Source organism: Micrasema longulum, unplaced genomic scaffold (assembly GCF_059751315.1).
Source record: "Micrasema longulum isolate JH-2025_06_02 unplaced genomic scaffold, ASM5975131v1 h1tg000266l, whole genome shotgun sequence".
NCBI lineage: Eukaryota > Metazoa > Arthropoda > Insecta > Trichoptera > Brachycentridae > Micrasema > Micrasema longulum.
Genome location: NW_028277470.1, coordinates 232,821 through 255,372, shown reverse-complemented (window position 1 = coordinate 255,372; position 22,552 = coordinate 232,821). Strand labels below are relative to the sequence as shown.

Genomic DNA, 22,552 nt, shown 5'->3' with positions numbered 1-22,552 from the left:
TCTTGTGTATTGTAATCAATATTTTACAGAATATTTTCTTTTCTCTTTTTTATGTTACACAAAAATATTATACTTGTCTATTTATTATTGGAGCAAAAATTCATAAACATTTCTTGTATACCCACGAACAGGCCATGCCTTCGTGGGATTTTTCGACATACTATTTTTAATGTTTTACCTTTTATGTATATTGTAAAAAAAAACTTTAAAAAAATATTTAAAAATTGCTCAATTTATTGGGTCGCTATATTCTTTTTTTTTTAAAAATACTTTTGCTATCGGATTTTAATACGTATTTTATCTGATTTTATTAGATTTTTTTTATTGAAAATATGATTTTAATACAACAATATATACGAGTTATTTGTTGTTTCCTTTGTTTTGTTTTTTTCAAAATGCCAATTTACATTATTTATTGTTTCAGCATTTACTTTGAGGAAAAATATTTAGAATTTATTTAAAATAAAACACTTTGTAAATTTGCCACACAAGAGTTTAATACATTAAAACACGACTAGTTTCGGGTAATCAGTATTACCCATCCTCATGTGTAAATATAACCTTTATGGTTACAAAGTATTTTATTTTAAATTAATTATAAATGCTAATTTACAGTAAATACGCATACATGCTCGGGAAAATTCTTAGAGGAAAATTATTTTTTCATTTCCTTCGCAATGGAAAAACCTATTGAGGGGATTTTTCGCATAGGGACAACCGGAGAGCTGACAAGTATCACAAGATACTTTTTATCCCGAAAAAATATTTTTTCCACGGGAAAATTCTTAGAGTAAATTCTTAGAGTAAAAATAAATTTATATTAAAACATAATACCGATGTTGCGTCAACACAGCGATAGTCGGAGGATCGGCAATCGATACTGGCTACTTTTTATACCGAAAAAAATATTTCAAATGGAAAATTCTAATTGTTAAAACTAAATTAACTGATTTCTCCCTACCTACCGCGCGAGTGCAGCTGCGGGAAAAAGCTGGTAAAACATAAAACTAAAAATAATGTCGGTTTTGGTTCTGTGGCTATGTCTCGGACCAACGGAATAATGGTTCGTGGTTCCAACCCCAACATAATTCCCATTTTCTCGTAGTGAGTTATTAACTCTTTATTTAAATTTATTTCAACAGAGAGGGAAAACATTTTTGATAAGGGAATATGGAAGTCTAGGCATTTACGGGGCTTATGACCTGTCATTGGCTAGTTTAAGTGGCCACTTTACACACTGAGTAACTTTCACCATTCTGCCCATGTTTGAACATCCGAATTTCCTCAACTCTTCCATCTGTTGACTTTTGTGAAGTAAAAGAGCTAAAACCATCACGTGGGTGAGATTCATCCGGCTGAACCAAATCACCTACTAGGCAACGCTTGAAAACGTTTAAAGTGGCCCCCAAAATTTAATATTTAAGTATATCATAAGAACGCAAACATTTCTTTAAAAAAAAAAAATTCAAAACTGCAACAAACAAACTTAACTTAAACTTAAAAGAAATAGACATTTGGCTACTGTTTTTGTTGGTCTTCTCAAAAATAGTGATCATCGACAGTGGCAGTTTGGCTTTTAGCCCCCTCATACATCTTCAAAATAATTAGAAAATTTCTAGTTTTTTAAAAGACAATACGTATTTAAAATAAAAAATTATAAAACTTCATAAAATTAAATAAAATGATATATTTTACGTCTGCCTTAATTATAAACATTTAAACAAAAATTTTAATTCATACGATTGTTATTACTTTATACTAAAATTATTTCAATTTAAACTATTACTTGCATAATTATATAAAATCATGATTTACAACCCCTGCTTGCACTGGTATATAACATAGAAATTTGTTTAGTCTCTCACCAGTCTGACGATGTCGGTCACGACCAAACCCGGTAACTGGTAACAATTATAAACAAAAGTGGAATAAAACTATAAACATATTTTTATTATTGAAATTTAAATGCAGTTCCACCAAGAAATGTTAGTAGAAAAACTTAACATGTATTTATTTTATGAGTTAATATAGTTACATAAAATGAATCATGTTTTTTTTTTCTACGCCTTGCCCACTACATACCGTATACCGCATCTGAGCCCCGATTACAATGGGAAGTTAACAGAGTTATTTTCAACTGTCTATAAAAAAAATCGATATTTGTGCACGAAAATTAGTATATTTGCATGAACATTTAAAGTATGTTTATCGGTAACTTATAATTGAAAATGTTTAAAAGAAAAAAATAAATGCATTTTCTGCTTGCTCATTGCTGCACGAGAAAAGCTGTTATATGTAATCTGGTAGCCTTAGCATCTTTCTGCTAAAAAAGGGTAATCCATAAGTATGTAATATGCACTTCATTGGATTGAGAAAAGGGGGAAGTGAATTCTTCACTGACTGGGGTTTTTTTTTTCGCAATCTACTTTTGCATATTTAGTTTATCATTAAAACTGTAACTTTTCAAAAAAGAGACTAGCTCTTATGCTTCATGAGTGACTTACGCTGTTATAGTCATTTATTAATTAAAAGTTATATAATTTTAAATAAACGTGAGAATAAACATTAAAAAAAATGGTCTTATTCATCCAACATTCGTTTTTTTTTTCTTCTTTGTAAATTTGTATATGAATGTTTAAAATAAATATATGGAAAACTGCTAAAACTTTGTTTGATGATGATGCAGGTACGTTAGTACCTCCCTTTTTTAAAATATCATTTATTATGAACAAACGTAAATTAAAATTATCAATTAAAATGTTCAACCTATTTAACAAACTAAATTACTGCCATCTATCGAAAACTGTGGTAAGTTTTGATAAGGAAATATATTTGATGAATAGAATACGATGGTTTCATTTGTTATTGATCATAATTTAATGTACTTCGAACTTTTGAATTACAGTAATAATACGTTTTCAAATGCAGTTTGATAAAACGAAATATCTTAGAAGTATTTTGCTAAACCATGCCGCAATAAAAATAGAGACATCTATGTAATTTAGCCAGAAGCAGCAAGCAAAATGGGAGAATATAGGACTTCGCGGCACAAAATCAAAGGGAACTAAAATATTATGTGAGAAGTGAGATTAACAACAAATAAAATTATACTACTTCTCTAAATTAATAATTATACAATATTTATTTATTTATAATTTTATATCTAGTAGCATGTAAATTTAATTGAGTCTTGAGAATTTATAATATATTATTGAAAATACACCGGAACCTCGTTTTACAGGGTGTAATAGTTGAGCCGAATAATAAATTAAGCAACTAAACTGAGCAGTTAGGCTGTCCATTAAATGCCGACATTCAACTAAATGGCTAGGTCGTTCGTTAAATGACCGCTTAACCATATGATTGAAAGTCGTTTAGCCTCTTTAATTTTAATACAACAATAATAATCGCTTTATTTGTTTAGTTGATTTTGTTATATGAAGTTAGAACTAGTTAGGACAGGTTGGGTAGTAATAATAAAAAATAAAAAAATATTTATGTGACGAATCGGCTAATTTACACATTCTGGACATTGGGTCATAAAAACAAAAGTTTTTCTAGAAGATTTGATAAATAGCCAGTTTTGGCTTTTGATGATACGAAAAGAAATTGATTGCAACATAGATGGAACATAACTTATATTAAGTAAATAAAATACAAATTAGTTCCATCTTAGTTCTACGTTACTCCAATGAAGACAGATTAAGAGATAACTCTATTTCAAAATAAAATTTTAGAAAAGTAATAGATTGAAAAAAAAAATTATAGTGTTTTTTGTTTACGAATTGCTTTCATCAAAAAAAAATTCACCGTTATTATAATAAACTTTATTTTAATTTTATTTTAGTTTCATTTTATGTAGTTTGATATAATGCTCAATGTTACTTCGGAGAATGGAGTCGAACTTGTGAGCAGTACGGGTTTTGATAGAATTCATATTTCTGAAGTCTACTCAATATAAAAAAGTTGCCCGTAGGGTGTTTCATTTGACCCCACATACTGGGTCAATTGAGCCATACGCTCTCTGCTGCAGCACGCTGAAACGATGTGGCAAGTATAGTCGGGGAACGAGTTTGTGGTGCGCGTTAAGTTAAGTTATTTTAATAATTTTATATTTGAAGTACTAACACCGTGGTTATTCATTAAAATAAAATAAAAAGTTACGTAAACCTCGACGAAAAAGCTTGTTTGCTTTGAAACCGGTGGGTGGAAAAAAATAAATTAGTGGTTAAAAACAAAGTTGTTTTATTTATTTTATTACATTTCTTTTTTATTTATACCTCTAAAATATGACAATGAACCACAAAGTTAGTACTACAAACGTCCAAAATAAGATAATAATTAGCTGATCGATCTTCACGAAAACGATATTTTCCGAAATATTACATTATGTATTTATTTATTTGTATTTAAAATGGTAAACATGAAAAGAAAAATAAAAGGAAAAATAATGACTCCCAATAAACCACAAAACCGGCTTGTCAGCAATAAATAAATATAAATCAAATATTATTTTTTTCTTAAATAAATTCTGTTGAATTCATCAATAAAAAATAAACAAACAGAAAAACAGGCCTACTTAAAATATTTATATTGGTACATATCCCGACCGTACACTTGACAGTCATTATAATGTTTGAAAGCTTAAAATCAAAAACATTTTTTTAAATATTGCGTAATTCAGAAGATTGAGAAACTCTTTTCAATATTATCGAATTCAAAGGTTGAAATTTTACAACCTGACATTAAAACAATGTTTTATTACAAAGTAGTGAAAAATAATATGAATAACACAAACACAGTAAAAGTTATGCGACATGTTTTGACATTTCAATTTCTGTTTAAGTTATGAGAGAGAAATTGAAACTTTTTTCTTCCTAACACAAAACGTTTCATCTTAACTTCTTTTCTTTTGTTTTCTCGTTCCTTTCGAAGCTTAGAGCGACAAATTTTAACATACGAAAATGACCCTTATTTAGCGTTGATACCACGATAATAAGGCTCAAATTCCTGTGCGCAAGTACCTAAAAATGACAGACCGACAGACGCAATCAATTCTGGAGTAATAATTACATAGATATTTTACCAAATTGGGTTCAAGTTACGCCTCCATGGCGATAGTTTGATTAAATTATTTTCTCAAAAATAGCTGATTTTTTTGTTTTTGTAATTTTACTCATTAACGATCTAACCTAAGGCAATATTACCGACGTTTACAGAATAAAATAAAACTTACCTTTTACGGCTAAGGTCGGTTTAAATAGTTTAAATCGACAAATGCGGACGTTCTAATCCATCCTCAGGAGTCTGTAAAAAAATGGTACTATTATTTTCAATTACAACTCTTGTTGAATATATTTATTTGTATAATTATAAAATTAGAAAACAAATAGAACACAGCTATAAATAAACTTAATTTCATTGCCATATCTATAGGTACCTATGCATATATTATTTTGTAGATAATATTGTAGGTACTTTAGTTTGGTAGATATTTACTTAACCTTTTGATATCCTACCTACGCACAACACAAACAAGTTAAAATCAAACAGTCTGAATGCTTCGATAAGTTTTATGGGCGTTCTAGGAAATACTTTGCTTAGGTCCACGGCTTTGGCTTTCAAACAAAAAACTCAGCGTGTTCTATTTTCCCAAACACAAATAAAAATACCAGTGTAATAATATGAGATCCTCCTACGTATAAAAGTAAAAACATTTTTCCATTTTATTTTAAATAATAAGTCCTATTATCCGGTACAATTTTGATAGTAAATGAGGGTTACGTGTTCTAGAATTTTTTATGAATATAACCTGTGATAATATTACTTCTTTTTACATTTTTTTATTAGTACGGGTCAATATTTTTTTTGAACTTACTGGTGGTAGCATTAAAAATATTTTTAAATTTATGATTTTCAATTCCCGCGAAAACGGTTCATTACACGCCTCTAGTAGGTCACGATTGAATTAAATTTTGAACTTTGTTTATGATCGTCTAAATTTAAAAAGAACACGTTATATTTTTTTAACATTTTATTTTAAAAGTTGTGCATGGAAACATTTCTCCGCAATATCCAAATTGATTTTGAAAATGCTAACCTTTTCTAAACCTTTTCTAAATACATTTATCATATTTCTATCAGTATTCGTAGTATGTATGTGATATTTCCTTATTATAGTTATTAATACGTAACAATGCGCACTGAAACAGGAAGAAAAAATGTTTAAAAATATCTTACTCCCATTTTATTTCTCGAAAAAAGTTCTTCATGATTCCAATAAGACCATAAACATTATTTTTTAATCATCATTTTCCTAAATGAAAAAAAAATAGTTCTATGATTAAAATAGTCTAATACAATATTTACAAGACAGTTTTAACATTTATATTTTAACCGAGTTTTTCGTCAAACGTTGAAAAACAGTTTTTTGACTAGTCGCAAAATACATGCTATGTAAAACATAAAAATATTTGCGCTCGTGTTATTTTCCCCAATAATTATTATTTTTAATTGCTGTGTTAGAAAATAGAAAACAAGTTGTGGTAGAGCGAAGTACGAACCTCAAATCATATGTTCTCGCTATACGGATAACAAGTATTTTTGATTATTTTAATATTACCTGTATAAATAAAAACCGAACTTTCAATGACACGATCGGTCAATAAGCCACAATACTTATCATACTCGTTATCAATTATTATTCTCCAAACTCATGAACAAACATTGTATGGAATTATTCAACAATTACGGACCCTTTAAAGGCACATAAATATAAAAGTACCTACGTTTTCTACCATAACCATTAGATTTGTATTGGGTACCTACTCGAAATAAATACTGACTAAATTATTAGTATTTGTTGATGGTTTCACCACAATGTGTTAATTACTTTCACATACAATCCTTTGACAGCGAGTGAATCAGGTTTAAACATAAACGATGTTATAAACAAACCATTAAAATACTTGAATAAATAGGTACTGTAGAATTTTATTGATCAAAATTATATGAAATATTATTATGTTAAAACATTTAACTCCGACAACTTGTGGGAAACTTCACAATACTTATTTTAATCAATAATATTATAGTAGAAATCACAATTATAGTCGCCTGGTTCTGATAATTAAAAAAGTAAGTTGTGATTATAAACCTAAAACATAAAGTCTAACTTCATAATTAAAATCAATAATTTGAAAACATTTTTAGAAAAACAATTTTTCATAAAATTTTAAATGGACAGATTTTGTGAATCTGAGTCAATACTTTGAAGGAAATAAAATGTTGAAACATAATTCATCTGAAAATATTTCAAATCATTGAAAACTTTTCATTTTCGTCCTCATTATTCACTTCTCGCACCTAATGGTGCATCAGGCACTGCATTGGTACACCAATTACAGCGTATCTTGATAATTTTTGCTACATGAAGGTAAGATGATCAGTCTTACACTTCAGGTACCGGTCCAGGGTCTATGAAATACTCCAGCGTGAAAACACCTTTTTAAATGAATATTTCATATTAACCATGTCGGGAATCGAACCCGAGACCTTTTGCATGGTAGGCACGCGCTGACTATTACACTACGAGGCCGACCGTTAATGTTTATAGAAAGAACAATAAAATATGTAAACCCAAAATATTTTTGGCTTGAAACTTTATGTCGGAACAACCTGAACTCGGAAGTTCTGAAATATATATAAATCTAGGGCGGAACCCGTCGTGAAAAGATGCTCGCCTCACGCACGAGTGTTTTGAGTTCCATTCCCGGTACTTACTTGTCGGGCCCGGACTTTAGACCTTGCCACTCCAGTGTGCAGCGACAGATATCGCCTTGTCATTGGCCATCCTCAAATCATTATCATCATAAGTAAACTGCATTTGTGGGCACCGCAGCAGATGAGGATCATCCTGCACCTCTCCACAATCGCAGCTCATGTCATCTCCCTCCAGAAAACCCCACCTCCGTTGGTTGTATTTCCACCTAGACACCCCTACCCTTAGTCTGTTGAGAGTTTTCCACGTAGGGAAGTCCAAATTGTGGGCGGTGTTTGTGCTTTCAGATGGCATTATCCAGAGCCTATCGCCGAGTTCCTCTCTCCACAGATCCTCTCTGCGTTTTTCTGCAGAGGTCTCCGAGTCAGTTGTGACTTTGAAGAAACTTCTTCTCGATCCCCGTCTCGGAGGAGCCATTCGATGGTCGTAAAAAGGGTTTCTAGGGTCAAAGGTCTGTTTGCATGTGTCTGCTGCTTCGTTTCTCCTGATGTTGGGTGGAGCGATACCTATAATAGGATAAAGTTTGTGCACCGGTGTGAGCTTAAGGCAGCTGGACACCAATCGCGAAGTCATTTACAGCAATACCCACTTGTTTGGCGTGTGCTGACTTCTGCCAAACGATACAAGCGTACTTTGCTGCGGAGACACATAAAACCAAGGCAGAAGTGCGGAGTACATGTAGAGATGCTCTCCAGGATAAACCGGTGAGCTTCCGTAATATGTTATTCCTGGCGGAGACTTTCTGTTTTGTATTGGTGCAGTGCTGCTTATAGGAAAGCGTCCTGTCCAGAGTTGCACCAAGATATTTGGGTGTTTGGCCGAGCCCAATTCTCTCCCCCTTCCATGTGACTTACAGTTCTCTTCTTGCCTGCTTATTTTTGAGGTGGATGGCACAGAGTTGAGTTTTCTTTGAATTTGGCTGTAACATTTTTTTTTCATAGTATTCCTCAAGTATGTTAAGAGTTCGGCCAAGTCTTTCCTCCATCAACTGGAAAGAGTCCTCTTGAGCAGCCACTGCTGTGTCATCAGCGTAAATGAATTGCCTGGTCTCCTCTGGTATGGGTTAATAGTTAGTATATATGTTATATAGGATTAGCACCAGAACGCTTTCCTGTGGTAGTCCATTCTTTTGGGATCTCCATCGACTGTCCTTGCCCCGAAGAGTTACATAAAATCGTCTATTGTTCAGAAAATTGCGTATTATGTATGTAAGTTTGAAATCTCCATCGACTGTCCTTGCCCCGAAGAGTTACATAAAATCGTCTATTGTTCAGAAAATTGCGTATTATGTATGTAAGTTTGAAGTCTTTTGTGATATTGTATATCTTATTAACAAGATTGGTATAGTTCACCGTATCGTATGCAGCCCTAAGATTCACAAACGCCACTGCCGTTATCTTTTTCCTCTCAAACCCGTCTTCAATGTGCTGTACCAAGTTGAGGACCTGACCAGTACATGATCTTCCGGGTCTGAAACCTGCCTGCTCTCTTATCATTTGGCGGTCCATATGGTCTGAGACCCAATTTAGAATTCCCGGTGAGATCACAATTAAATATTATTTAGCCTGCGTGCCATTTTCCATTGTAATTAGGCCGTCGGTCGTGCAAAAATACTCATTAATGTAAAATTGTATTAAATTTATTATGTATTTTAATAAAATCGCATTTTATTTCAAATAACTCGATACCTTTAACTGGAATAGGTACAAAGATAATCAAATTTTTAATGTTAAATTAAGAGAACTAATGATAATATGTCTAGCAAAAACGTTTTTTTTTTTTTTGAATTAAAAGTTTGCGTTGACTTTTCAAAACCAAAAAAGTAAACACTGTTTTCTTTCACGAAAAATGAAGGTTTTTTTTTTTTCATTTACAAATAAAATCAGTATTATTAGTCAGTGTTATTCAAAGAGATAAACACAGAATGATTAAATCAAATTATTTTTTTAAAAATAGTTTAGGATGAGCGTAAATTACAAAACGTATTATACACACTCAATAATAATTGTTAGTAAAAAACTGTGGAAAAAACATTTCAAAATACTTAAATAATTTGATGCGAAAAAGTTTTCTTGAAATACGAAAAAAGGGAAGAAAGGCTGTCTTTTTCATGAAAGCATTAAGTGAAAATATAAACTTTATATCTGACAAAAGCTTCTTAGCGAAAAGTTTGGGAAAATCTCGTAAAATATTACGCCGGAATCCACTTCCATTTTCTTTCTGTTTATACAACGCGTAGGTAGATCTTTGTAATAACTATCTCGCGAAGCTTCGTCCGGGCAAAAGTTTGGGAGGCTTGCCTGAAATCCGCGCAGCTTTTGCGAAAGCTCCCTTTGTGCGGTCCACGCAGTGAGGGTGGATCAATAAAGCTCTCCCCGCCACCGGATCGATCGGTGGGCGGAGTCAACCTCACTCCTACGTCAGCAAACAAACATAACAGTTGGAACTATAGCCTTCAGGGACGTACGATAATTTTTAAGTTGTATTGATACTGAAACGGAAGGTATTTTATCAACCAAAAAATAGTAAAAATATTCAATATACCGTTATTTTCATAATTTGTCGTCCGCTTTATGGTGAACCTACCTTGTGGTTAAGGCGTTAGGCTATCATGAATTTGCTTTTGATTAATTAAAATGTCTCATATTTACTTAACTCAAATAATGTACAGTATAACATGACCCTCTATCTTGTATGTATGTGTAAACAGTAAAAGATGTTACCTACCCAATGACCTTGGGAGAACAATGTTTCGTAAAACGCTTGCGATGGACAGTTATAAAGGTGACTGGCAGAGTTATATTTTGTTTTGTTCTGTCGTTGCTTCAGTTCGTTTTTGTCCAACAGACAAAAACACAAATCTGCAGCAATAGAGCTTAAAAGTTTTTTTTACAATACTAGAAATAAAAAATGACCACAATTTAGGACAAGCTGGTTAAAAGAATGCTGAAGCAATTAAAGAAAAAATCTTTTTTCATTTGAATTTTATGGATAAAAGTTCTCTCAGAACTCGTGTACACTTATCTCAATTTAAACTAAAGCAACGCTGCGCCTATATAAGTGTTTCTTGGTTAGACAAAGATAAGAACAATTGATTTATATTATGTGTAGCGTACCTAATAAGGCCAATGTAAATAATTTTATGGTGTTTTCATTTATTTTGGTTTATTTATTTTGAATACAAGCGGATGTACAGGTTAAATTGTTATAAATAGAAACTAAAAAAAATGTAAATATACTGAAATAAAACGACGACAGTTTAAACTATATAAAGAATAAATATGCTATGTTTTAAAATAAAACGACGACGGTTTAAACTTTATGCCGAATAAATATACTATGTATTATAATAAAATAAATATGGACAAAACAAGGAGATAGTGAGAAGAAAAAGAAGAAAATTGATGAGGAGTGGTAAAGGATGAATGAAGGAAAGTAGGAGTGGAAAATTGAATTTGTTTTAATGATATTGAGCAAAAAAAGAGACAAAACGTCTGTTTTTACATATTTATTTACTTATATATTTTTATGATTTGTACGTCTTGAATTTTAGATTTTTATGCATATGTTATTTTGAAATAAATCGGTTGAATTGAATTCTCTGTTATTTTAAATCAAGCTTAGTAGTTCTCTTCTATACTTACATATGATATGGAGTGTTAAATTTGTTTTGATGATTATTTAAAATTATTTGTGGGTGGGTACATTCAACTTAATAAATACAAAATATATTTGCGTGTCAAACTCAACTCCACTAATTACATCTTTGAATATAAGGTTATTCTCTTCAAACTAAAGAAGACATCTTGTTATAAAATATCTTAACATGCATATGACTATAAAAATAAAACAATATTATTTTTAACCACTCATTTTTTTTATTATAACAGACCGGTTTCGAAGCTACGCACTCTTCCTTATCAAGAGAACGATTTTTTTATTATTTTTTTTATTTCAATAGTGTCTACTAAATATTAAAACTAAACATATGTAAATAGTATGTCAACATGTTTCAAACTGGTTGATAATTAAATGTAAAATAAGTGGTTGAAAACCTAATTATAATTATAATGTATAACCACAAAATAAGAGCTTCCTAATATATAAATTAAATAACATAAAATATTTTTGTTATTATCTTTAAAAAAAAATTACTCAGATAAAAATAGTTGAGTGTATAAATTGTAGAAACGTTTATAAAAAGGTCGGAATACAGACACATGTTTCTATTTTTAATGTCAAATCATATTTTAATTTTAGAAGCAGCGCTTTCAATTTTGAAAAGAGCAAAACAATAAAACGAAACGAGTTGGAATTCAGAATATTTAAAAATACATTTTTCTTAAAAATAAACTTGAACTATAAAAAATGTATTTATTTGTCAAAATAAAATAAAGGTACGCCCCTGACAGACTCCTCCATGCATCCCACGTGTAGACAGTGAGGCTTGGCGCGGGAACCTTGGACCTAAAACTTTTCGATAAACCTGAAATATTGAAGTTTTATGCTAATACATAGATACGGAGGTAGGAAGATCTTCTCCGTCATGAATATCAAGAAGGCTTAAGCATTATTTTTATCTCGAAACAAGGCTCAATTTAGCGTTTGAGAAATCTTGATTTAAAGAAGAACACTCTATATTTATGAATTTCTTAGGAATTAGCATACGAATCTCAACATTAGCTACGACGTTATTTTGTCGGAAACTGAAATACGAAAATTCAATCAAATTCACTTTCCCATCGTTCGAGTAATACAAAATAATATTTGTAATAAGATTTATATTATATAACATTGTGGGCATTCTGCAAAAAACTGTTAAATCGAAATAGCGCCATTTTGACTTAACGATGAGATAATATTGTTCAGCAAATGCTCTACAATCTACAAAAAATGCTCACAATCCTATTTCCACCTTAGGCCGAATTATTTTCCACTGTAAGTCAATAGAATATGAAAAAAATATTCCACACGATTTTCAAAGTTAGTATGCTAGCATCCATCCCTTCTCTCAAGGATACTAATATTTCTGAAAACATTACAGAATCGGGTGAAAAACAATATTCACGTGAAACTATGTTTTTAAAAAAAATGTTAAACCAAAATTATTTTTTGTCAATTCTATGTTTTATAGATTCGTTATTAACCCAACATTTAAAATACTTAATAAAGCAACAAAATTAATTGAAAAAGTCAAAAAAAGCGACTTAATGATGTGACTTGGGTGTGAAATAGTACCTTACTATGGTATTGTGTATCAGCAAAAATGCACCATCCTCTATTAGTTTGAAGAAAATATTATAAAAGAAACTTTATTTTTTAATAAAACTTTTTTTTATTTTGGTAATAGATCAATGTAGCATTTTTTTATAATTGGCTTTATAAAGTTTAGTTGTAAAATTAATTCTTAATACCCAACAAACTTTTAACCTCAAACATCTCTGAACCACTAATACATTTTAGACAGACTTACAGACTTAATAGATTTTAGCAGAATCCCACATGTACCCACTTATTTTAAATAAAACATATTTTTTTGATTAATTTTTAAAAATTATTATAATAACCACAGATTTAAAAAAAATATAAATTTAGTGAAAAACATGCATACAAGTAGATATATCTAAATGCGATAATTTGAAAATATAAAATTAAAAATATTTTTATGTTGTGTTATTTATCTTTCAAGTTATATCTAAATACTTAACGCTCACACAAGAAATATGCTGATGTTAACATCTTAATGGAGCTATTCTAAAAATCATAAATAATAAAGATGACTAAAATAAAACAAAATGAAAATTAATTGTCGTCAAAACGCATAACGTTATTCTCATTTATAAAAAAACAAAATATTTCGTTCGTATAGGAATAATCTTCAAATTGTAAGATTCCCAAGGAAAACTGCTCTGTAAATTCCTCCATACTAAATCTCTCAACACGTCGTCACATTTTGATGTTATTATTTTTATAATGGCTCATAAAAACCAGCTGAGAGGTTTACAATATCCCCTTTAGCCCATGCCATACTAACCTACACACACATTAGAGGATCGATCGCATTGAAGCTTACTGAGGCACTATTAAAAAAAACTATTAAAAGATTTTATACCCCATTAAAATAAACGGTCAGTACACCTTGAAACAATACGGCACTGCATAAAGGTAACGATTATTATATTGGAACAATAGCACCAAAAATTTTACAGGTGTCAAATAGAGATCCCATCCCTTAAGAGTTTGTGCATTCATAATCCCAGTAAACTGATCTATTTTTTTGTAAACTTACAGTATTTTAAAGATTTACTACCACCAATCACGCCATTTCCCTTTAGTAGGAGGCAAAAAGGTTTGAACGCCACATGAATCTATCTTGTCATACATGCTCTTCGATTATTTATGCTTTTGATATGAAAACACATGATATTATATTATAGTTCTGATCATGGCACGTCTTTATGAGCCGTCTTCGCCTTAGTTATTTTTTCTTAATCTATTCAATTCTGATCATCAATAATTTTATAATGCATTAATATGGTTAAGATTTTCAGATTAAATCATTTGGTAAATAATTATTTAGGTGCACACGTCTACGTACCTGAATAATATATACATATTCGCATTATGAAAACCTTGAATTTTGAAGAAAAAAAACACTGTACCTTTTTATATAAAAACTACGTTCACTTCTAAACCAAGTAAGTTTAATTTTTCTTTTGATAAATTTGCAGCAAAGGGAAAATACACAACTGAAAACTTTGATTTATATATATTAGGTACATAAAAACACACTGACCTGAAATTTATTATCTGAATAGTTTCCTAATCGAATAGCTATCGTTAATGGAAACCAATCATTGGCTTTCTCTTCAGAATGGGAAGTCAGCACAAGGATCCAAGTTCCTTTAAAACTATTTAACGACGTCATATACTTAACGGGATCCAACAATTCCACAATTCCGCAAAGCTCGCACAATAGCCCGATACGATAACTGAAAGTCTTCGTTTTATGGCGAGATGCAGATTTCAGGAGTGAATTGATCGCACGAGTATTATATTGTGCCTTATGAAAGATTGCAGATTTCTTTACTCGAGTAATTTTTAATTTATATATTTTTTAAATACATTTAAACAAAGCATTAGAAAATTTCTTGAAATAAATACTTTGTACAAATTTAAAATCACACTATTAAAATGAAATACCTAGTATTTATATGTCCTTTTGAACATACATCTAATTTAACAGAAATGATCATTGTTGTCATATAAAAACCACGGGGCAACATTGGAATTGATCCCGAATGCAATGATTTATTTCAAAATGGTATATTAACAAATAAAATATTATTAATTTTCAAAAGAAATAAATATTTACGTTCTTATAATTAACGAGTTTCAAATAATTTACCATAAGAAAATGAGAATCAAGCTCTCTGAAATACCGAGGTTAGAACCTCGTACCTCCGGTCCGTGAGTCTGCAACTTTAGCCACAGGTCCACAAACGGGTTTGAATGTATTTTTTCAGCTTTACTAAAATAAATACGTACCTATGTATTGGCAAAAAACGTTTTTTAAATATTTAAATAAATTGTTATAAAGGAAAAATGAGGGCAAGCAACAAATAACACAATGTATCTACGTCCGGTTGTATTTTCTATACTTATGTATGTTTATAAATTACTGGTCTTCATATCTGCGTATTGCATAGTTAAAAGTTAAATGTTTCAACAGCACGATCTATTTTTGAGTAATTAAAAATACCCGCTATTTCTGCAAAGATAAGATTATAAGCAGACGTCCTCTACAAATACTTTTTGCACAAGTATAAATCAAGTTGGTAGAATCAATTAATTAGACATTAGGCTGATAGAAACCGTTATTTAGGCGTAGGAATGTACATTAAAATCTACGATACCTGTACACGTATCTTTGATTGATTCGCATACAGTTGAAGATACATCGCATATGACGAAGAATAACTCTACTTTAATTTTACTTGGCTTTAATTATAAGCGTGGTTCAAAATTGTTGTTTATTTTTTTAACGACTTTAGACCAGACCGCCAAATCAGTGATTAACTATAGCACGGAATATCTAGAAGTAATAATAATAGAAGACAGGCGCCGTGGTGCAGTTGCTTAGATGGCCAACCGTGAAACTGGCGATATGAATTCGATTCCCTCCGGTTGCAAGAAAAAATCCAATAAAGATTTTTTCTCAATAACTGGTCTGGGTGTTGTGTGTTATTATTCATAACTTCCTTTCATATCCTTTATTTCCTTTATAGTAAAGGCTTTGCGGATTATTCCTTTAAAAACATATGTAAGAAATCATAATATATTTAATTTGGTTGTTCACAAATAGAAGCGTCAATTCAAAGCGCCTCTAGCTACTGAACCACAATTGTACATTTCAACATAATTTTCAATCAAGATACTGTTTTTCAATACCAAACCAGAAAAAAGTCTTTCTAATACCAAATTCTAAGAAAAAAATATAACAGTATATTTAAGCTAAAACTAAGCATTTCATAACCAAAAAATAATTTAAAGTGGGATTGATTAATTGTTAATATTAGTGTTTGAACTGATAAATAAGTAAGGACTCAATTGGTAAAATAAACCAAAGTAGGGAAGAAAATGCCGAACACTCCTCTAGTGGAACGGAAGGCCTGTTGACTACTGCCAACAGGCCGGCTTCTCCTGAAGAGCTTTAAACGGTTTCCACTCCACATGAGCAAATGCTGAGAAGTTCCCGATTGGTCCACATAACTATATCTCTCCTGATCCCAACAAGATAAATTTAAAGAAATTTAATTGCAGAAAAATCCACATTTTTATATATAAACCTTGTATATTATAAGCAAGGTAAATAATAAAGCAACTCCCATATAAAAAAAAAATATTAAAAAAATAAAATAAAGGACTCACGTTTCAACCAAAATATAATTAATTGAGAATCATTAAAAAGATGAATGAATAATATTAAAATAAATACAATAACATGTACACATGTACAAAATTACATTAGTTTGTTAATAACACGTATTTTTCTTTGCAAAAACCTTTCATAAGATCATACCTTTGGGTGACTGAGTCGATTAACCTGCTTTTCCATAACACTTCTGCCATTTTCAAAGTAACACTTCTAACAACGATATGATGCAAATGACTGATAAATGATAACATACGTAGGTAATATTTTTTACAACATAATTAACAATTTAAGAAACATTTTTAACAAATCGTGCAACACAAACGGACAACTTTAACAGAATGCTTAAAATAAATCTAAACAATATTCGATTGTTACCCCATCCTTTACATTTCTACCCCTATGTATTGTAATTTTCAAAGTAGGTATATAGAGATGAAACAAGGGTTGTGTCAGCCAGTCCATATTCGCAAAGGCAGCTTAACCCTCCCTTATAATTAAATTTGTGAGGGGTAGATACGTTCTACCTCGGTAGGCGATTTATTTAGATCAACTGGACGTTAATAGAAAACGGGTATGCGGGTACTGTGAGAAAAAGGTTGAATTTTGTTCATTTCTATTTTCATACCAACGAATATTGAGCTTCGGTTTTTTAATTTCTAAGAACTACATCAATAAAAGTTTTTCATTTGGTATTAATCAAAACGTGTTTTATAATAAATTGCAATACTTTTAAACGATCTCCGTGTCCGGGTGAAGATATAGTGCACACGAGCAGATCCCGTAGAAGATTCTGGTGAAACCATATTAACAGAATGAGCAGCGATAGACTGCGTATACAGCAGTCAGGGAATTGCCTTCCAGACGGCACCTATCTGGAACACCCCCTAAGCAATGGAAGGATAGTTGGGCATCATCACCGACTGAGAAGTCTGAGAACAGATCGGCAGATCTACAAGAAGACAAAGAAGTTTCGCTGCATTTAGTGTGCTAACTCGGATACGATAATTTTAAAAAGAGCGATAACTATATTTCAGTATTTATTTATCAAAATAAAAAACCGGAAAAACATGACTATTTATTTACTTGTATTTTATTGCCAAAAGTGCTACGAGTCAGCTTGTGAAGCTTTTATAGAATTGCAGTATAACTAGTAACACTAAAAAGAGACTGGCGAGGGCCTTGGTTTTTTCAGAGTTCATGTAAGGTTTGGAGTGTTGTACAATTGTACACTGAGAGAACCTGGAAAAAAAACTATGCTTTCAAAATGTGGTGTTTGCAGCAAATTCTGCAGATTCCATCGACAGTGAAATGTACAAACATATCTTTACTCCAGGAACTAGACATAATAGAAAGACTAACATCCATGTGCGAGAAAAAAATCCTACAGTTCTTTGGACATATTTCCAGAGAGAAGTCTGATAGCTTGAAGAAAACTATCCTCTCGGGAAGTGTCTAAGGGGCAAGGTCACGTGGACGTCAACCGACAAGATGGAGGCGGCTGGGTCACTGAATTCAATTCAATCACTGAACAGCAAAAGACCGTTCCAGGTGGGGGGAGACTGCTCAAAGACAAGAGATGCCTGGAGTCGTGATTACCATCCTCAGACACGAGTCGCCTTCTAAAGAGATTTATTTATTTAGCTTGCAAATTCACAATATTACATTAATTTACTTACTCGCGTAACACTTCATTATTAATGAAAATAAGTATACTTAACATAAATTTCTCCCACATATAAACAAGTACTTTTTCATTTCTTTTAGGCAATCGCCAATTCCCAATCTCCATTTTACATCAATCTCTAATCGCAGTACCTACCTACGAATTGCGAGTGCTGGTCATTAAAAGCCTTTGGCGTGGGTAATGCTTAAGGGTAAATGTTTTCTACCCCACCCTATAGAAAGGAAAGGGGTTGAATGTAATTGCAAAAGGGTTGGATCGTAAAAGTAATTGAACCTGAAATAGACGCAGCTTGGATACATACTTGTACCTACATTCAAACGAGAGATTCAGGATCTTTCTGAAATTATTCAACATTTTTCACGCTTGAAAAAATGAAATGTGGATTGACTTATTTTCAGCTTTAAAAAAAAGTTATGAATTAATTAAAACATTTCAAAACATCTATTTAATATTTAGAGCCTTCTTAAAACTTGAACTAAGATTCTAAAAAGTTTTCGTGTCCAGCAGATAGAGAATGTAGTTTGCTCTGTGTGTGAAATAAAACTAGAATTAAAAACTAGTGTTTTCGACTCGATGGCTACTCTCAGATAAAATTCCTGAAAAAGGAAATCGAGTGAAGATAAGTCCCCTTATAGTAAAGCGGTTAGCGCTTTTGCCTATAATTCTAAAGGTCCTGGGTTCAGTACCCGACAAGATCAACATGAAATATTGTTTTGGAAAGTTATTTTACAGTGCAATTATTAACTGTACCTGTACTTGCATTTGAAGCGTAAAACTTATCAACTTACCTTCACGTTACAAATGAATAAGATACGAAGGATGAGATATGCCACTGGATTCATATATATGAGTATGCGAGTGTAAGATTTATGGATTTGATATTTTTATAGCAGTTATTCATATACCTATGCGATTCGAAAAATTGTTATTTTTATTGGATTGTTATTCCTAATTTTTTTATTGTGAAGGTGATATGTAATTATTTATTTTATTTTGCTAATCTTTTCCCCGATTTTGTGGGTACTTATTATGGCTTTAAACGAGCGCATCCTAAAACTTCATAATACGTTCGTAAAGATTCATACTGTTAATTAATTCAAATTAAATTAATTGATAAAATTTGAAACCTTCAAAACTAGAAAATAAAAATAATCTTCTATGTTTTACGTAATGATAATAGAAAAATATCACATATTACGAATACCGATAAAGATATATGAAATGTATTCAGAATAATGAATTGTATTTTTCAAATCTATTTAAATATTTTGGAGAAATGTTTTCATACATAAATGTGAAAAAGAAATTCAATAAAAATACGCTCTTAGAAAAACGCGACGTGTTTGGCCTTGGTTGTTGTGATGTCAAGATTTGTAAAAATTTTCTACACAAATTTCAATGGCAAAGAATAAATAAACATGCATCGTGACGTATCAAGTGCGCGGCCAATGAAATGACCGCTTTTGCGAGAATTCAAAATTACAAATTCAAAAGTATTTTTTATGCTACTAACAATTAACAATATTATTTTTTTCACTGGACAGTATTTCGTAGACCTTTATTACTTTAAAATGTTTAAAAAATGTGATATTTCTCTATCCACCTGCCTACATAATTAGTTTATATTTGGCAATACATTTTGCAAGCAGCAAGGCTGATTTGCAGCAAATAGTCTCTAGAATGTATGATGTATGCCTGGAGAGCGAATTGGCGATGAAAGTCAAAATTAATGGTATTTGAAGGGGATATTGAGGTTACTGACTGCATAATAAATTTTAACAACGAATGTCTCGAGCAAGTAGAAGAATTTGTGTATCTGAGAAGCATGTTTTCAAGAGATGGAAGAGTAGAAAAAGATGTTGAAAGAAGAGTGAATGCGGGCAACAAAATGAACGGAGCACTAAGCACAGTAATTTCCAATAAAAATATGTCAATCGAAGCTAAACTGGCAGTGCACAGCGGAGTTTTAGTCCCAACACTTATGTATGGAAGTGAAACATGGAACTGGCAGAGGAAGGATGAAAGCCGAGTGGACGCGGTTGAAATGCGATCTCTAAGACGAGTGTGTAGGAAATCAATGTATGATAGGGTTGCGAATGATGAAATCAGGCGAGAGTGTAAATCTGAGTCAGGTTTAATTGATTAGATTAAGAAAGGGTATCTGAGATGGTTTGGTCATGGAGAACGAATGAATGAAAAAAGAATGGTAAAACAGGTATATCTGGCGAGAGCGAACGGCAACGTGAGACGAGGACGACCAAGGAAGACGTGGCATGATCAGATAAACCAAAATCTTAAGTCTGGTCATGTCAAAAGTAAACAGAACCGAAGGGCATGAATGACAAGATGTATGGCTGTGGAAGAAGCTAGGATTGTATGCCAGGATAGACGTGTGTGGTGGTTTATTCTTTCTGCCTACCCCTAAGAGGAAATGGCGTGATGGTTGTAGTAGTAGTAGTAGCAATACATTTCATTAATTATTTTTTTTAACTATCAGTTCCTAAGTTAAATATTATTCAAAATTGTTGAATTTATTTTTTTTATAAGACCTCTGTTTTGTTTATACACCTAGTTCAGAAGGTTCATTCAATGGGTACCTACAAATTTAAATACAAAAACCAGATTGCACGTAACGCAGATTGTGGAACAATATAATATATAACCACGCTAAGTGTAGCTAGTAAATATGCACACACTAACCCTTATTTTCAAGGAACAATAAACAACGTGACGTAACGTGTAAAAAATTCTCAGCAGAAAAAAACTCACACCCGTGGTCAGTGATCATTAAAATGGAAAGTATCATGAATACCATGGGGGTCCAAATACGGCTGTAGTGCACCCTTACCTTACGTTAAATATTCTAGACAGTTCCATTCCATACCAGAAAGGATTCTACGAACAACCTGCTAAGAACAACTAGTTTGGAATATTTTGTCTCTTTAGCCACGGTGTCTTCATTTTATTAGGTTGTATAAGTACCTACGTACTTTCATTTGAGTCAGTTAAGAAACACGAGAAAAAAAAATACATTTTTTGCTGTTCAAACTCACTTTCAATAAGATTCCATGCTTTTATGCAAATGAATGTTGCAACGATTTACGATAATTACACGTTCAAATAAATAGTTACAAACGAACTTCGGCAGTTTTATTGTTGCCCTTTTCAAAAACGCATGAAAGGCAAAATTCTTACCTAAAATCACTCTGCCGGAACCCCTAAAAGAGTTACCAGCGTAATAATATTATCTATAATTTTTATTTTTGTGTTTAAAGGCGTTTAAAGGTACAGTTCCTTTGCCCATTTTTCTCGAATAAATTTTTAAATCATGTAGTGAAATAATTAATTAATTTAATCGAAGTGTCGTTGAGAATTGTGTTAAAAGTGCAGTAAATCACCGGATCACCGCTAAGCAAAAAAGTTAATAGCCCAATAATCATTATACATCCGTGTGAATAACAAAACGAGCAATTTGCTTTTGTGTGTTTTTAAGGACCAATAAAATGGTTCGACATACTTTTAATAACATCTTTACATTCACAATCAATCTTAATTATTCGGGTTGAAGTCCTATAAAGTTTTTGTAGACCGAGAAACATAAACGAACCTATTACAAATTTAAACATACAATAAAAATACGGCTCTGTTTTCACCGATTTGTGAGATATCATTAAGCGCATACCTATTTGATACAATGAAATGATTAACTTCGGTTAGGTAACTCGCCTACAATTTAACGGTCTTCTTAAGATTTATGATCGGTTATTACTGCAGTTTCAATTATCGGTGTTTCTGTTAGAGATATTCAATTTTACGTATGCTCTTACCCACCCACGAAAACAATAAAAATATTTTAGTAGGCTTTGAAAAGTGGTGAAAATCAGGTGGATTTTTAATACCAACTTCCTGCTTATAAAAGTACAGGTGGGAAGATTTTTTAATTGTTTTTTTTTATTATGTAAATACCTACCTACTTATAGCGTTTATTAAATACGAATTAATTGACGTATTTGCCACTGAGCTTAAGCTGTGAATTTATTTAAATGTACGAGTGTATTATGGATACTGAATAAGTTTTACGAGATCTTAGATACTAACTACATGTTCCGAATAATTGCATAACTTTAAAAAAAAAGAAATGCGTGCAAAG

At 31.5% G+C, this 22,552-nt stretch overlaps 1 protein-coding gene across 1 annotated transcript in view; it reads right to left on the bottom strand.

The window, feature by feature from the left end:
- The window catches only part of LOC148283047 (uncharacterized), a 210,704-nt gene that overhangs the window by 89,938 nt on the left and 98,214 nt on the right, over positions 1 to 22,552 (bottom strand). The window contains exon 2 of the mRNA XM_088224136.1: positions 5,237 to 5,307. The gene's annotated coding sequence lies outside the window, so the exon portion shown is untranslated. The remainder of the gene's footprint in view (positions 1 to 5,236; positions 5,308 to 22,552) is intronic.